Below are 14,978 nucleotides of genomic sequence, written 5' to 3' on the forward strand. Positions count from 1 at the left end.
AAAGAAAGCAGAAAGCATGTGTTCCAGTGCTGCTGCGAAAAAAAAACGGAGAGGTAGGTGCGAGAAAGATTGCTGCCATCGTAAGGAGAGCAAACTTAAACGGTTGCGAAAAGAAAGCAGAAAGCATGTGTTCCAGTGCTGCTGCGAAAAAAAAGGAAAGGTAGGTGCGAGAAAGATTGCTGCTATCGTAAGGAGAGCGATCTTAAACGGTTGCGAAAAGAAAGCAGAAAGCATGTGTTCCAGTGCTGCTGCGAAAAAAAAAACCGGAAAGGTAGGTGCGAGAAAGATTGCTGCCATTGTAAGGAGTGCAACTTAAACGGTTGTGAAAAGAAAGCAGAAAGCATGTGTTCCGGTGCTGCTGCGAAAAAAACGGAAAGGTAGGTGCGATAAAGATTGCTGCCATCGTAAGGAGAGCAAACTTAAACGGTTGCGAAAAGAAAGCAGACAGCATGTGTTCTAGTGCTGCTGCGAAAAAAAAACGAAAAGGTAGGTGCGGGAAAGATTGCTGCCATCGTAAGGAGAGCAAACTTGATTGGTTGCGAAAAGAAAGCAGAAAGCATGTGTTCCAGTGCTGCTGCGAAAAAGAACGGAATGTTAGGTCCGAGAAAGATTGCTGCTATCGTAAGGAGAGCAAATTTAAAAGGTTGCGAAAAGAAAGCAGAAAGCATGTGTTCCAGTGCTGATGCGAAAAAAAAAACCGGAAAGGTAGGTGCGAGAAAGATTGCTGCCATCGTAAGGAGAACAAACTTAAACGCTTGCGAAAAGAAAGCAGAAAGCATGTGTTCCAGTGCTGCTGCGAAAAAAAAACGGAAAGGGAGGTGCGAGAAAGATTGCTGCTATTGTAAGGAGAGCAAACTTAAACGGTTGCGAAAAGAAAGCAGAAAGCATGTGTTTCAGTGCTGCTGCGAAAAAAAAAACGGAAAGGTAGGTGCGAGAAAGATTGCTGCTATCGTAAGGAGAGCAAACTTAAACGATTGCGAAAAGAAAGCAGAAAGCATGTGTTTCAGTGCTGCTGCGAAAAAAAACGGAAAGTTAGGTGCGAGAAAGACTGCTGCCATCGTAAGGAGAGCAAACTTAAACGGTTGCGAAAAGAAAGCAGAAAGCATGTGTTCCAGTGCTGCTGCGAAAAAAAACGGAAAGATGGTGCGAGAAAGACTGCTGCCATCGTAAGCAGAGCAAACTTAAACGGTTGCGAAAAGAAAGCAGAAACCATGTGTTCCAGTGCTGCTGCGAAAAAAAAACGGAAAGGTAGGTGCGAGAAAGATTGCTGCTATCGTAAGGAGAGCAAACTTAAACGATTGCGAAAACAAAGCAGAAAGCACGTGTTCCAGTGCTACTGCGAAAAAAACGGAAAGGTAGGTGCGAGAAAGACTGCTGCCATCGTAAGGAGAGCCAACTTAAACGGTTGCGAAAAGAAAGCAGAAAGCATGTGTTTCAGTGCTGCTGCGAAAAAAAACGTAAAGGTAGGTGCGTGAAAGATTGCTGCTATCATAAGGAGAGCAAACTTAAACGGTTGCGAAAAGAAAGCAGAAAGCATGTGTTCCAGTGCTGCTGCGAAAAAAAAAGGAAAGGTAGGAGCGAGAAAGATTGCTGCTATCGTAAGGAGAGCAAACTTAAACGGTTGCGAAAAGAAACCAGAAAGCATGTGTTCCAGTGCTGCTGCGAAAAAAACGGAAAGGTAGGTGGGAGAAAGATTGCTGATATCGTAAGGAGAGCAAACTTAAACAGTTTCAAAAAGAAAGCAGAAAGCATGTGTTCCAGTGCTGTTGTGAAAAAAAACCGGAAAGGTAGGTGCCAGAATGATTGCTGCCATCGTAAGGAGAGCAAACTTAAACGGTTGCGAAAAGAAAGCAGAAAGCATGTGTTCCAGTGCTGCTGCGAAAAAAAAAACGGAAAGGTAGGTGCGAGAAAGTTTGCTGCTATCGTAAGGAGAGCAAACTTAAACGGTTGCGAAAAGAAACCAGAAAGCATGTGTTCCAGTGCTGCTGCGAAAAAAAAAACGGAAAGGTAGGTGTTAGAAAGATTGCTGCTATCGTAAGGGGAGCAAACTTAAACGGTTGCGAAAAGGAAGCAGAAATCATGTGTTCCAGTGCTGCTGCGAAAAAAACGGAAAGGTAGGTGCGAGAAAGATTGATGCTATCGTAAGGAGAGCAAACTTAAACGGTTGCGAAAAGAAAGCAGAAAGCACGTGTTCGAGTGCTGCTGCGAAAAAAAAACGGAAAGGTAGGTGCGAGAAAGACTGCTGCCATCGTAAGGAGAGCAAACTTAAACGGTTGCGAAAAGAAAGCAGAAAGCATGTGTTCCAGTGCTGCTGCGAAAAAAAACGGAAAGTTAGGTGCGTGAAAGATTGCTGCTATCGTAAGGAGAGCAAACTTAAACGGTTGCGAAAAGAAAGCAGAAAGCATGTGTTCCAGTGCTGCTGCGAAAAAAAAGGAAAGGTAGGAGCGAGAAAGATTGCTGCTATCGTAAGGAGAGCAAACTTAGACGGTTACGAAAAGAAACCAGAAAGCATGTGTTCCAGTGCTGCTGAGAAAAAAAACCGAAAGGTAGGTGTTAGAAAGATTGCTGCTATCGTAAGGAGAGCAAACTTAAACGGTTGCGAAAAGAAAGAAGAAAGCATGTGTTCCAGTGCTGCTGCGAAAAAAAAAACGGAAAGATAGGCGCGAGAAAGATTGCTGCCATCGTAAGCAGAGCAAACTTAAACGGTTGCGAAAAGAAAGCAGAAAGCATGTGTTCCAGTGCTGCTGCGAAAAAAAACGGAAAGGTAGGTGCGAGAAAGATTGCTGCTATCGTAAGGAGAGCAAACTTAAACGATTGCGAAAACAACGCAGAAAGTATGTGTTCCAGTGCTGCTGCGAAAAAAAACCGGAAAGGTAGGTGCGAGAAAGATTGCTACCATCGTAAGGAGAGCAAACTTGAATGGTTGCGAAAAGAAAGGAGAAAGCATGTGTTCCAGTGCTGCTGCGAAAAAAAACGGAAAGGTAGGTGCGAGAAAGATTGCTGCTATCGTAAGGAGAGCAAACTTAAACGGTTGCGAAAAGAAAGCAGAAAACATGTGTTCCAGTGCTGCTGTGAAAAAAAAACCGGAAAAGTAGGTGCGAGAAAGATTGCTGCCATCGTAAGGAGAGCAAACTTAAACGGTTGCTAAAAGAAAGCAGAAAGCATGTGTTTCAGTGCTGCTGCGAAAAAAACGGAAAGGTAGGTGCGAGAAAGATTGCTGCTATTGTAAGGAGAGCAAACTTAAACGGTTGCGAAAAGAAAGCCGAAAGCATGTGTTCCAGTGCTGCTGCGAAAAAAAAAAACGGAAAGGTAGGTGCGAGAAAGATTGCTGCTATCGTACGGAGAGCAAACTTAAACGGTTGTGAAAAGAAACCAGAAAGCATGTGTTCCAGTGCTGCTGCGAAAAAAAAAACGGAAAGGTAGGTGTTAGAAAGATTGCTGCTATCGTAAGGAGAGCGAACTTAAACGGTTGCGAAAAGAAAGCAGAAAGCATGTGTTCCAGTGCTGCTGCGAAAAAAAACGGAAAGGTAGGTGCGATAAAGATTGCTGCCATCGTAAGGAGAGAAAATTTAAAAGGTTGCGAAAAGAAAGCAGAAAGCATGTGTTCCAGTGCTGCTGCGAAAAAAAAAACCGGAAAGGTAGGTGCGAGAAAGATTGCTGCCATCGTAAGGAGAGCAAACTTAAACGGTTGCGAAAAGAAAGCAGAAAGCATGTGTTCCAGTGCTGCTGCGAAAAAAAACGGAAAGGGAGGTGCGAGAAAGATTGCTGCTATTGTAAGGAGAGCAAACTTAAACGGTTGCGAAAAGAAAGCAGAAAGCATGTGTTTCAGTGCTAGTGCGAAAAAAACGGAAAGGTAGGTGCGAGAAAGACTGCTGCCATCGTAAGGAGAGCAAACTTAAACGGTTGCGAAAAGAAAGCAGAAAGCATGTGTTCCAGTGCTGCTGCGAAAAAAAAACGGAAAGATGGTGCGAGAAAGATTGCTGCCATCGTAAGCAGAGCAAACGTAAACGGTTGCGAAAAGAAAGCAGAAACCATGTGCTCCAGTGCTGCTGCTGCAAAAAAAACGGAAAGGTAGGTGCGAGAAAGATTGCTGCTATCGTAAGGAGAGCAAACTTAAACGATTGCGAAAACAAAGCAGAAAGCACGTGTTCCAGTGCTACTGCGAAAAAAACGGAAAGGTAGGTGCGAGAAAGACTGCTGCCATCGTAAGGAGAGCAAACTTAAACGGTTGCGAAAAGAAAGCAGAAAGCATGTGTTTCAGTGCTGCTGCGAAAATAAACGTAAAGGTAGGTGCGTGAAAGATTGCTGCTATCATAAGGAGAGCAAACTTAAACGGTTGCGAAAAGAAAGCAGAAAGCATGTGTTCCAGTGCTGCTGCGAAAAAAAGGAAAGGTAGGAGCGAGAAAGATTGCTGCTATCGTAAGGAGAGCAAACTTAAACGGTTGCGAAAAGAAACCAGAAAGCATGTGTTCCAGTGCTGCTGCGAAAAAAACGGAAAGGTAGGTGCGAGAAAGATTGCTGATATCGTAAGGAGAGCAAACTTAAACGGTTTCAAAAAGAAAGCAGAAAGCATGTGTTCCAGTGCTGTTGTGAAAAAAAAAACCGGAAAGGTAGGTGCCAGAATGATTGCTGCCATCGTAAGGAGAGCAAACTTAAACGGTTGCGAAAAGAAAGCAGAAAGCATGTGTTCCAGTGCTGCTGCGAAAAAAAAAAAACGGAAAGGTAGGTGCGAGAAAGTTTGCTGCTATCGTAAGGAGAGCAAACTTAAACGGTTGCGAAAAGAAACCAGAAAGCATGTGTTCCAGTGCTGCTGCGAAAAAAAAAACGGAAAGGTAGGTGTTAGAAAGATTGCTGCTATCGTAGGAGAGCGAACTTAAACGGTTGCGAAAAGAAAGCAGAAAGCATGTGTTCCAGTGCTGCTGCGAAAAAAAACGGAAAGGTAGGTGCGATAAAGATTGCTGCCATCGTAAGGAGAGCAAATTTAAAAGGTTGCGAAAAGAAAGCAGAAAGCATGTGTTCCAGTGCTGCTGCGAAAAAAAAATCCGGAAAGGTAGGTGCGAGAAAGATTGCTGCCATCGTAAGGAGAGCAAACTTAAACGGTTGCTAAAAGAAAGCAGAAAGCATGTGTTTCAGTGCTGCTGCGAAAAAAACGGAAAGGTAGGTGCGAGAAAGATTGCTGCTATTGTAAGGAGAGCAAACTTAAACGGTTGCGAAAAGAAAGCAGAAAGCATGTGTTCCAGTGCTGCTGCGAAAAAAAAACGGAAAGGTAGGTGTTAGAAAGATTGCTGCTATCGTAAGGAGAGCGAACTTAAACGGTTGCGAAAAGAAAGCAGAAAGCATGTGTTCCAGTGCTGCTGCGAAAAAAAACGGAAAGGTAGGTGCGATAAAGATTGCTGCCATCGTAAGGAGAGCAAATTTAAAAGGTTGCGAAAAGAAAGCAGAAAGCATGTGTTCCAGTGCTGCTGCGAAAAAAAAAACCGGAAAGGTAGGTGCGAGAAAGATTGCTGCCATCGTAAGGAGAGCAAACTTAAACGGTTGCGAAAAGAAAGCAGAAAGCATGTGTTCCAGTGCTGCTGCGAAAAAAAAACGGAAAGGGAGGTGCGAGAAAGATTGCTGCTATTGTAAGGAGAGCAAACTTAAACGGTTGCGAAAAGAAAGCAGAAAGCATGTGTTTCAGTGCTAGTGCGAAAAAAACGGAAAGGTAGGTGCGAGAAAGACTGCTGCCATCGTAAGGAGAGCAAACTTAAACGGTTGCGAAAAGAAAGCAGAAAGCATGTGTTCCAGTGCTGCTGCGAAAAAAAACGGAAAGATGGTGCGAGAAAGATTGCTGCCATCGTAAGCAGAGCAAACGTAAACGGTTGCGAAAAGAAAGCAGAAACCATGTGCTCCAGTGCTGCTGCGAAAAAAAAACGGAAAGGTAGGTGCGAGAAAGATTGCTGCTATCGTAAGGAGAGCAAACTTAAACGATTGCGAAAACAAAGCAGAAAGCACGTGTTCCAGTGCTACTGCGAAAAAAACGGAAAGGTAGGTGCGAGAAAGACTGCTGCCATCGTAAGGAGAGCAAACTTAAACGGTTGCGAAAAGAAAGCAGAAAGCATGTGTTTCAGTGCTGCTGCGAAAAAAAACGTAAAGGTAGGTGCGTGAAAGATTGCTGCTATCATAAGGAGAGCAAACTTAAACGGTTGCGAAAAGAAAGCAGAAAGCATGTGTTCCAGTGCTGCTGCGAAAAAAAGGAAAGGTAGGAGCGAGAAAGATTGCTGCTATCGTAAGGAGAGCAAACTTAAACGGTTGCGAAAAGAAACCAGAAAGCATGTGTTCCAGTGCTGCTGCGAAAAAAACGGAAAGGTAGGTGCGAGAAAGATTGCTGATATCGTAAGGAGAGCAAACTTAAACGGTTTCAAAAAGAAAGCAGAAAGCATGTGTTCCAGTGCTGTTGTGAAAAAAAAAAAACCGGAAAGGTAGGTACCAGAATGATTGCTGCCATCGTAAGGAGAGCAAACTTAAACGGTTGCGAAAAGAAAGCAGAAAGCATGTGTTCCAGTGCTGCTGCGAAAAAAAAACGGAAAGGTAGGTGCGAGAAAGTTTGCTGCTATCGTAAGGAGAGCAAACTTAAACGGTTGCGAAAAGAAACCAGAAAGCATGTGTTCCAGTGCTGCTGCGAAAAAAAAAACGGAAAGGTAGGTGTTAGAAAGATTGCTGCTATCGTAAGGAGAGCGAACTTAAACGGTTGCGAAAAGAAAGCAGAAAGCATGTGTTCCAGTGCTGCTGCGAAAAAAAACGGAAAGGTAGGTGCGATAAAGATTGCTGCCATCGTAAGGAGAGCAAATTTAAAAGGTTGCGAAAAGAAAGCAGAAAGCATGTGTTCCAGTGCTGCTGCGAAAAAAAAACCGGAAAGGTAGGTGCGAGAAAGATTGCTACCATCGTAAGGAGAGCAAACTTAAACGGCTGCGAAAAGAAAGCAGAAAGCATGTGTTCCTGTGCTGCTGCGAAAAAAAACGGAAAGGGAGGTGCGAGAAAGATTGCTGCTATTGTAAGGAGAGCAAACTTATACGGTTGCGAAAAGAAAGCAGAAAGCATGTGTTTCAGTGCTAGTGCGAAAAAAACGGAAAGGTAGGTGCGAGAAAGACTGCTGCCATCGTAAGGAGAGCAAACTTAAACGGTTGCGAAAAGAAAGCAGAAAGCATGTGTTCCAGTGCTGCTGCGAAAAAAAACGGAAAGATGGTGCGAGAAAGATTGCTGCCATCGTAAGCAGAGCAAACTTAAACGGTTGCGAAAAGAAAGCAGAAACCATGTGTTCCAGTGCTGCTGCGAAAAAAAAAAACGGAAAGGTAGGTGCGAGAAAGATTGCTGCTATCGTAAGGAGAGCAAACTTAAACGATTGCGAAAACAAAGCAGAAAGCACGTGTTCCAGTGCTACTGCGAAAAAAACGGAAAGGTAGGTGCGAGAAAGACTGCTGCCATCGTAAGGAGAGCAAACTTAAACGGTTGCGAAAAGAAAGCAGAAAGCATGTGTTTCAGTGCTGCTGCGAAAAAAAACGTAAAGGTAGGTGCGTGAAAGATTGCTGCTATCATAAGGAGAGCAAACTTAAACGGTTGCGAAAAGAAAGCAGAGAGCATGTGTTCCAGTGCTGCTGCGAAAAAAAGGAAAGGTAGGACCGAGAAAGATTGCTGCTATCGTAAGGAGAGCAAACTTAAACGGTTGCGAAAAGAAACCAGAAAGCATGTGTTCCAGTGCTGCTGCGAAAAAAACGGAAAGGTAGGTGCGAGAAAGATTGCTGATATCGTAAGGAGAGCAAACTCAAACGGTTTCAAAAAGAAAGCAGAAAGCATGTGTTCCAGTGCTGTTGTGAAAAAAAAAACCGGAAAGGTAGGTGCCAGAATGATTGCTGCCATCGTAAGGAGAGCAAACTTAAACGGTTGCGAAAAGAAAGCAGAAAGCATGTGTTCCAGTGCTGCTGCGAAAAAAAAACGGAAAGGTAGGTGCGAGAAAGATTGCTGCTATCGTAAGGAGAGCAAACTGAACAGATTGCGAAAAGAAAGCAGAAAGCATGTGTTCCAGTTCTGCTGCGAAAAAAAAAACCGGAAAGGTAGGTGCGAGAAAGATTGCTGCCATCCTAAGGAGAGCAAACTTAAACGGTTGCGAAAAGAAAGCAGAAAGCATGTGTTCCAGTGCTGCTGCGAAACAAAAACGGAAAGGTAGGTGCGAGAAAGATTGCTGCCATCCTAAGGAGAGCAAACTTAAACGGTTGCGAAAAGAAAGCAGAAAGCATGTGTTCCAGTTCTGCTGCGAAAAAAAAAAACGGAAAGGTAGGTGCGAGGAAGATTGCTGCTATTGTAAGGAGAGCTACCTTAAACGGTTGCGAAAAGAAAGCTGAAAGCATGTGTTCCAGTGCTGCTGCGAAAAAAAAAACGGAGAGGTAGGTGCGAGAAAGATTGCTGCCATCGTAAGGAGAGCAACCTAAACGGTTGCGAAAAGAAAACAGAAAGCATGTGTTCCAGTTCTGCTGCGAAAAAAAAAACGGAAAGGTAGGTGCGAGGAAGATTGCTGCTATTGTAAGGAGAGCAAACTTAAACAGTTGCGAAAAGAAAGCAGAAAGCATGTGTTCCAGTGCTGCTGCGAAAAAAAAAACGGAAAGTTAGGTGCGAGAAAGATTGCTGCTATCGTAAGGAGAGCAAACTGAACAGATTGCGAAAAGAAAGCAGAAAGCATGTGTTCCAGTTCTGCTGCGAAAAAAAAAAAACCGGAAAGGTAGGTGCGAGAAAGATTGCTGCCATCCTAAGGAGAGCAAACTTAAACGGTTGCGAAAAGAAAGCAGAAAGCATGTGTTCCAGTGCTGCTGCGAAACAAAAACGGAAAGGTAGGTGCGAGGAAGATTGCTGCCATCCTAAGGAGAGCAAACTTAAACGGTTGCGAAAAGAAAGCAGAAAGCATGTGTTCCAGTTCTGCTGCGAAAAAAAAAACGGAAAGGTAGGTGCGAGGAAGATTGCTGCTATTGTAAGGAGAGCTACCTTAAACGGTCGCGAAAAGAAAGCTGAAAGCATGTGTTCCAGTGCTGCTGCGAAAAAAAAAACGGAGAGGTAGGTGCGAGAAAGATTGCTGCCATCGTAAGGAGAGCAACCTAAACGGTTGCGAAAAGAAAACAGAAAGCATGTGTTCCAGTTCAGCTGCGAAAAAAAAAACGGAAAGGTAGGTGCGAGGAAGATTGCTGCTATTGTAAGGAGAGCAAACTTAAAAAGTTGCGAAAAGAAAGCAGAAGGCATGTGTTCCAGTGCTGCTGCGAAAAAAAAAACGGAGAGGTAGGTGCGAGAAAGATTGCTGCCATCGTAAGGAGAGCAAACTTAAACGGTTGCGAAAAGAAAGCAGAAAGCATGTGTTCCAGTGCTGCTGCGAAAAAAAAGGAAAGGTAGGTGCGAGAAAGATTGCTGCTATCGTAAGGAGAGCGATCTTAAACGGTTGCGAAAAGAAAGCAGAAAGCATGTGTTCCAGTGCTGCTGCGAAAAAAAAAACCGGAAAGGTAGGTGCGAGAAAGATTGCTGCCATTGTAAGGAGTGCAACTTAAACGGTTGTGAAAAGAAAGCAGAAAGCATGTGTTCCGGTGCTGCTGCGAAAAAAACGGAAAGGTAGGTGCGATAAAGATTGCTGCCATCGTAAGGAGAGCAAACTTAAACGGTTGCGAAAAGAAAGCAGACAGCATGTGTTCTAGTGCTGCTGCGAAAAAAAAAACGAAAAGGTAGGTGCGGGAAAGATTGCTGCCATCGTAAGGAGAGCAAACTTGATTGGTTGCGAAAAGAAAGCAGAAAGCATGTGTTCCAGTGCTGCTGCGAAAAAGAACGGAATGTTAGGTCCGAGAAATATTGCTGCTATCGTAAGGAGAGCAAATTTAAAAGGTTGCGAAAAGAAAGCAGAAAGCATGTGTTCCAGTGCTGATGCGAAAAAAAAAACCGGAAAGGTAGGTGCGAGAAAGATTGCTGCCATCGTAAGGAGAACAAACTTAAACGCTTGCGAAAAGAAAGCAGAAAGCATGTGTTCCAGTGCTGCTGCGAAAAAAAAACGGAAAGGGAGGTGCGAGAAAGATTGCTGCTATTGTAAGGAGAGCAAACTTAAACGGTTGCGAAAAGAAAGCAGAAAGCATGTGTTTCAGTGCTGCTGCGAAAAAAAAAAACGGAAAGGTAGGTGCGAGAAAGATTGCTGCTATCGTAAGGAGAGCAAACTTAAACGATTGCGAAAAGAAAGCAGAAAGCATGTGTTTCAGTGCTGCTGCGAAAAAAAACGGAAAGTTAGGTGCGAGAAAGACTGCTGCCATCGTAAGGAGAGCAAACTTAAACGGTTGCGAAAAGAAAGCAGAAAGCATGTGTTCCAGTGCTGCTGCGAAAAAAAACGGAAAGATGGTGCGAGAAAGACTGCTGCCATCGTAAGCAGAGCAAACTTAAACGGTTGCGAAAAGAAAGCAGAAACCATGTGTTCCAGTGCTGCTGCGAAAAAAAAACGGAAAGGTAGGTGCGAGAAAGATTGCTGCTATCGTAAGGAGAGCAAACTTAAACGATTGCGAAAACAAAGCAGAAAGCACGTGTTCCAGTGCTACTGCGAAAAAAACGGAAAGGTAGGTGCGAGAAAGACTGCTGCCATCGTAAGGAGAGCCAACTTAAACGGTTGCGAAAAGAAAGCAGAAAGCATGTGTTTCAGTGCTGCTGCGAAAAAAAACGTAAAGGTAGGTGCGTGAAAGATTGCTGCTATCATAAGGAGAGCAAACTTAAACGGTTGCGAAAAGAAAGCAGAAAGCATGTGTTCCAGTGCTGCTGCGAAAAAAAAAGGAAAGGTAGGAGCGAGAAAGATTGCTGCTATCGTAAGGAGAGCAAACTTAAACGGTTGCGTAAAGAAACCAGAAAGCATGTGTTCCAGTGCTGCTGCGAAAAAAACGGAAAGGTAGGTGGGAGAAAGATTGCTGATATCGTAAGGAGAGCAAACTTAAACAGTTTCAAAAAGAAAGCAGAAAGCATGTGTTCCAGTGCTGTTGTGAAAAAAAACCGGAAAGGTAGGTGCCAGAATGATTGCTGCCATCGTAAGGAGAGCAAACTTAAACGGTTGCGAAAAGAAAGCAGAAAGCATGTGTTCCAGTGCTGCTGCGAAAAAAAAAAACGGAAAGGTAGGTGCGAGAAAGTTTGCTGCTATCGTAAGGAGAGCAAACTTAAACGGTTGCGAAAAGAAACCAGAAAGCATGTGTTCCAGTGCTGCTGCGAAAAAAAAAACGGAAAGGTAGGTGTTAGAAAGATTGCTGCTATCGTAAGGGGAGCAAACTTAAACGGTTGCGAAAAGGAAGCAGAAATCATGTGTTCCAGTGCTGCTGCGAAAAAAACGGAAAGGTAGGTGCGAGAAAGATTGATGCTATCGTAAGGAGAGCAAACTTAAACGGTTGCGAAAAGAAAGCAGAAAGCACGTGTTCGAGTGCTGCTGCGAAAAAAAACGGAAAGGTAGGTGCGAGAAAGACTGCTGCCATCGTAAGGAGAGCAAACTTAAACGGTTGCGAAAAGAAAGCAGAAAGCATGTGTTCCAGTGCTGCTGCGAAAAAAAACGGAAAGTTAGGTGCGTGAAAGATTGCTGCTATCGTAAGGAGAGCAAACTTAAACGGTTGCGAAAAGAAAGCAGAAAGCATGTGTTCCAGTGCTGCTGCGAAAAAAAAACGGAAAGGTAGGTGCGAGAAAGATTGCTGCTATCGTAAGGAGAGCAAACTGAACAGATTGCGAAAAGAAAGCAGAAAGCATGTGTTCCAGTTCTGCTGCGAAAAAAAAAACCGGAAAGGTAGGTGCGAGAAAGATTGCTGCCATCCTAAGGAGAGCAAACTTAAACGGTTGCGAAAAGAAAGCAGAAAGCATGTGTTCCAGTGCTGCTGCGAAACAAAAACGGAAAGGTAGGTGCGAGAAAGATTGCTGCCATCCTAAGGAGAGCAAACTTAAACGGTTGCGAAAAGAAAGCAGAAAGCATGTGTTCCAGTTCTGCTGCGAAAAAAAAAACGGAAAGGTAGGTGCGAGGAAGATTGCTGCTATTGTAAGGAGAGCTACCTTAAACGGTTGCGAAAAGAAAGCTGAAAGCATGTGTTCCAGTGCTGCTGCGAAAAAAAAAACGGAGAGGTAGGTGCGAGAAAGATTGCTGCCATCGTAAGGAGAGCAACCTAAACGGTTGCGAAAAGAAAACAGAAAGCATGTGTTCCAGTTCTGCTGCGAAAAAAAAACGGAAAGGTAGGTGCGAGGAAGATTGCTGGTATTGTAAGGAGAGCAAACTTAAACAGTTGCGAAAAGAAAGCAGAAAGCATGTGTTCCAGTGCTGCTGCGAAAAAAAAACGGAAAGTTAGGTGCGAGAAAGATTGCTGCTATCGTAAGGAGAGCAAACTGAACAGATTGCGAAAAGAAAGCAGAAAGCATGTGTTCCAGTTCTGCTGCGAAAAAAAAAACCGGAAAGGTAGGTGCGAGAAAGATTGCTGCCATCCTAAGGAGAGCAAACTTAAACGGTTGCGAAAAGAAAGCAGAAAGCATGTGTTCCAGTGCTGCTGCGAAACAAAAACGGAAAGGTAGGTGCGAGGAAGATTGCTGCCATCCTAAGGAGAGCAAACTTAAACGGTTGCGAAAAGAAAGCAGAAAGCATGTGTTCCAGTTCTGCTGCGAAAAAAAAAACGGAAAGGTAGGTGCGAGGAAGATTGCTGCTATTGTAAGGAGAGCTACCTTAAACGGTTGCGAAAAGAAAGCTGAAAGCATGTGTTCCAGTGCTGCTGCGAAAAAAAAACGGAGAGGTAGGTGCGAGAAAGATTGCTGCCATCGTAAGGAGAGCAACCTAAACGGTTGCGAAAAGAAAACAGAAAGCATGTGTTCCAGTTCTGCTGCGAAAAAAAAAACGGAAAGGTAGGTGCGAGGAAGATTGCTGCTATTGTAAGGAGAGCAAACTTAAACAGTTGCGAAAAGAAAGCAGAAAGCATGTGTTCCAGTGCTGCTGCGAAAAAAAAACGGAGAGGTAGGTGCGAGAAAGATTGCTGCCATCGTAAGGAGAGCAAACTTAAACGGTTGCGAAAAGAAAGCAGAAAGCATGTGTTCCAGTGCTGCTGCGAAAAAAAAGGAAAGGTAGGTGCGAGAAAGATTGCTGCTATCGTAAGGAGAGCGATCTTAAACGGTTGCGAAAAGAAAGCAGAAAGCATGTGTTCCAGTGCTGCTGCGAAAAAAAAACCGGAAAGGTAGGTGCGAGAAAGATTGCTGCCATTGTAAGGAGTGCAACTTAAACGGTTGTGAAAAGAAAGCAGAAAGCATTGGTTCCGGTGCTGCTGCGAAAAAAACGGAAAGGTAGGTGCGATAAAGATTGCTGCCATCGTAAGGAGAGCAAACTTAAACGGTTGCGAAAAGAAAGCAGACAGCATGTGTTCTAGTGCTGCTGCGAAAAAAAAACGAAAAGGTAGGTGCGGGAAAGATTGCTGCCATCGTAAGGAGAGCAAACTTGATTGGTTGCGAAAAGAAAGCAGAAAGCATGTGTTCCAGTGCTGCTGCGAAAAAGAACGGAATGTTAGGTCCGAGAAATATTGCTGCTATCGTAAGGAGAGCAAATTTAAAAGGTTGCGAAAAGAAAGCAGAAAGCATGTGTTCCAGTGCTGATGCGAAAAAAAAAACCGGAAAGGTAGGTGCGAGAAAGATTGCTGCCATCGTAAGGAGAACAAACTTAAACGCTTGCGAAAAGAAAGCAGAAAGCATGTGTTCCAGTGCTGCTGCGAAAAAAAAACGGAAAGGGAGGTGCGAGAAAGATTGCTGCTATTGTAAGGAGAGCAAACTTAAACGGTTGCGAAAAGAAAGCAGAAACCATGTGTTCCAGTGCTGCTGCGAAAAAAAAACGGAAAGGTAGGTGCGAGAAAGATTGCTGCTATCGTAAGGAGAGCAAACTTAAACGATTGCGAAAACAAAGCAGAAAGCACGTGTTCCAGTGCTACTGCGAAAAAAACGGAAAGGTAGGTGCGAGAAAGACTGCTGCCATCGTAAGGAGAGCCAACTTAAACGGTTGCGAAAAGAAAGCAGAAAGCATGTGTTTCAGTGCTGCTGCGAAAAAAAACGTAAAGGTAGGTGCGTGAAAGATTGCTGCTATCATAAGGAGAGCAAACTTAAACGGTTGCGAAAAGAAAGCAGAAAGCATGTGTTCCAGTGCTGCTGCGAAAAAAAAAGGAAAGGTAGGAGCGAGAAAGATTGCTGCTATCGTAAGGAGAGCAAACTTAAACGGTTGCGAAAAGAAACCAGAAAGCATGTGTTCCAGTGCTGCTGCGAAAAAAACGGAAAGGTAGGTGGGAGAAAGATTGCTGATATCGTAAGGAGAGCAAACTTAAACAGTTTCAAAAAGAAAGCAGAAAGCATGTGTTCCAGTGCTGTTGTGAAAAAAAACCGGAAAGGTAGGTGCCAGAATGATTGCTGCCATCGTAAGGAGAGCAAACTTAAACGGTTGCGAAAAGAAAGCAGAAAGCATGTGTTCCAGTGCTGCTGCGAAAAAAAAAACGGAAAGGTAGGTGCGAGAAAGTTTGCTGCTATCGTAAGGAGAGCAAACTTAAACGGTTGCGAAAAGAAACCAGAAAGCATGTGTTCCAGTGCTGCTGCGAAAAAAAAAAACGGAAAGGTAGGTGTTAGAAAGATTGCTGCTATCGTAAGGGGAGCAAACTTAAACGGTTGCGAAAAGGAAGCAGAAATCATGTGTTCCAGTGCTGCTGCGAAAAAAACGGAAAGGTAGGTGCGAGAAAGATTGATGCTATCGTAAGGAGAGCAAACTTAAACGGTTGCGAAAAGAAAGCAGAAAGCACGTGTTCGAGTGCTGCTGCGAAAAAAAAACGGAAAGGTAGGTGCGAGAAAGACTGCTGCCATCGTAAGGAGAGCAAACTTAAACGGTTGCGAAAAGAAAGCAGAAAGCATGTGTTCCAGTGCTGCTGCGAAAAAAAACGGAAAGTTAGGTGCGTGAAAGATTGCTGCTA

Source organism: Amblyomma maculatum, chromosome 3 (assembly GCF_055883805.1).
Source record: "Amblyomma maculatum isolate TAMU_Amacu chromosome 3, ASM5588380v1, whole genome shotgun sequence".
Classification (NCBI taxonomy): Eukaryota; Metazoa; Arthropoda; class Arachnida; order Ixodida; family Ixodidae; genus Amblyomma; species Amblyomma maculatum.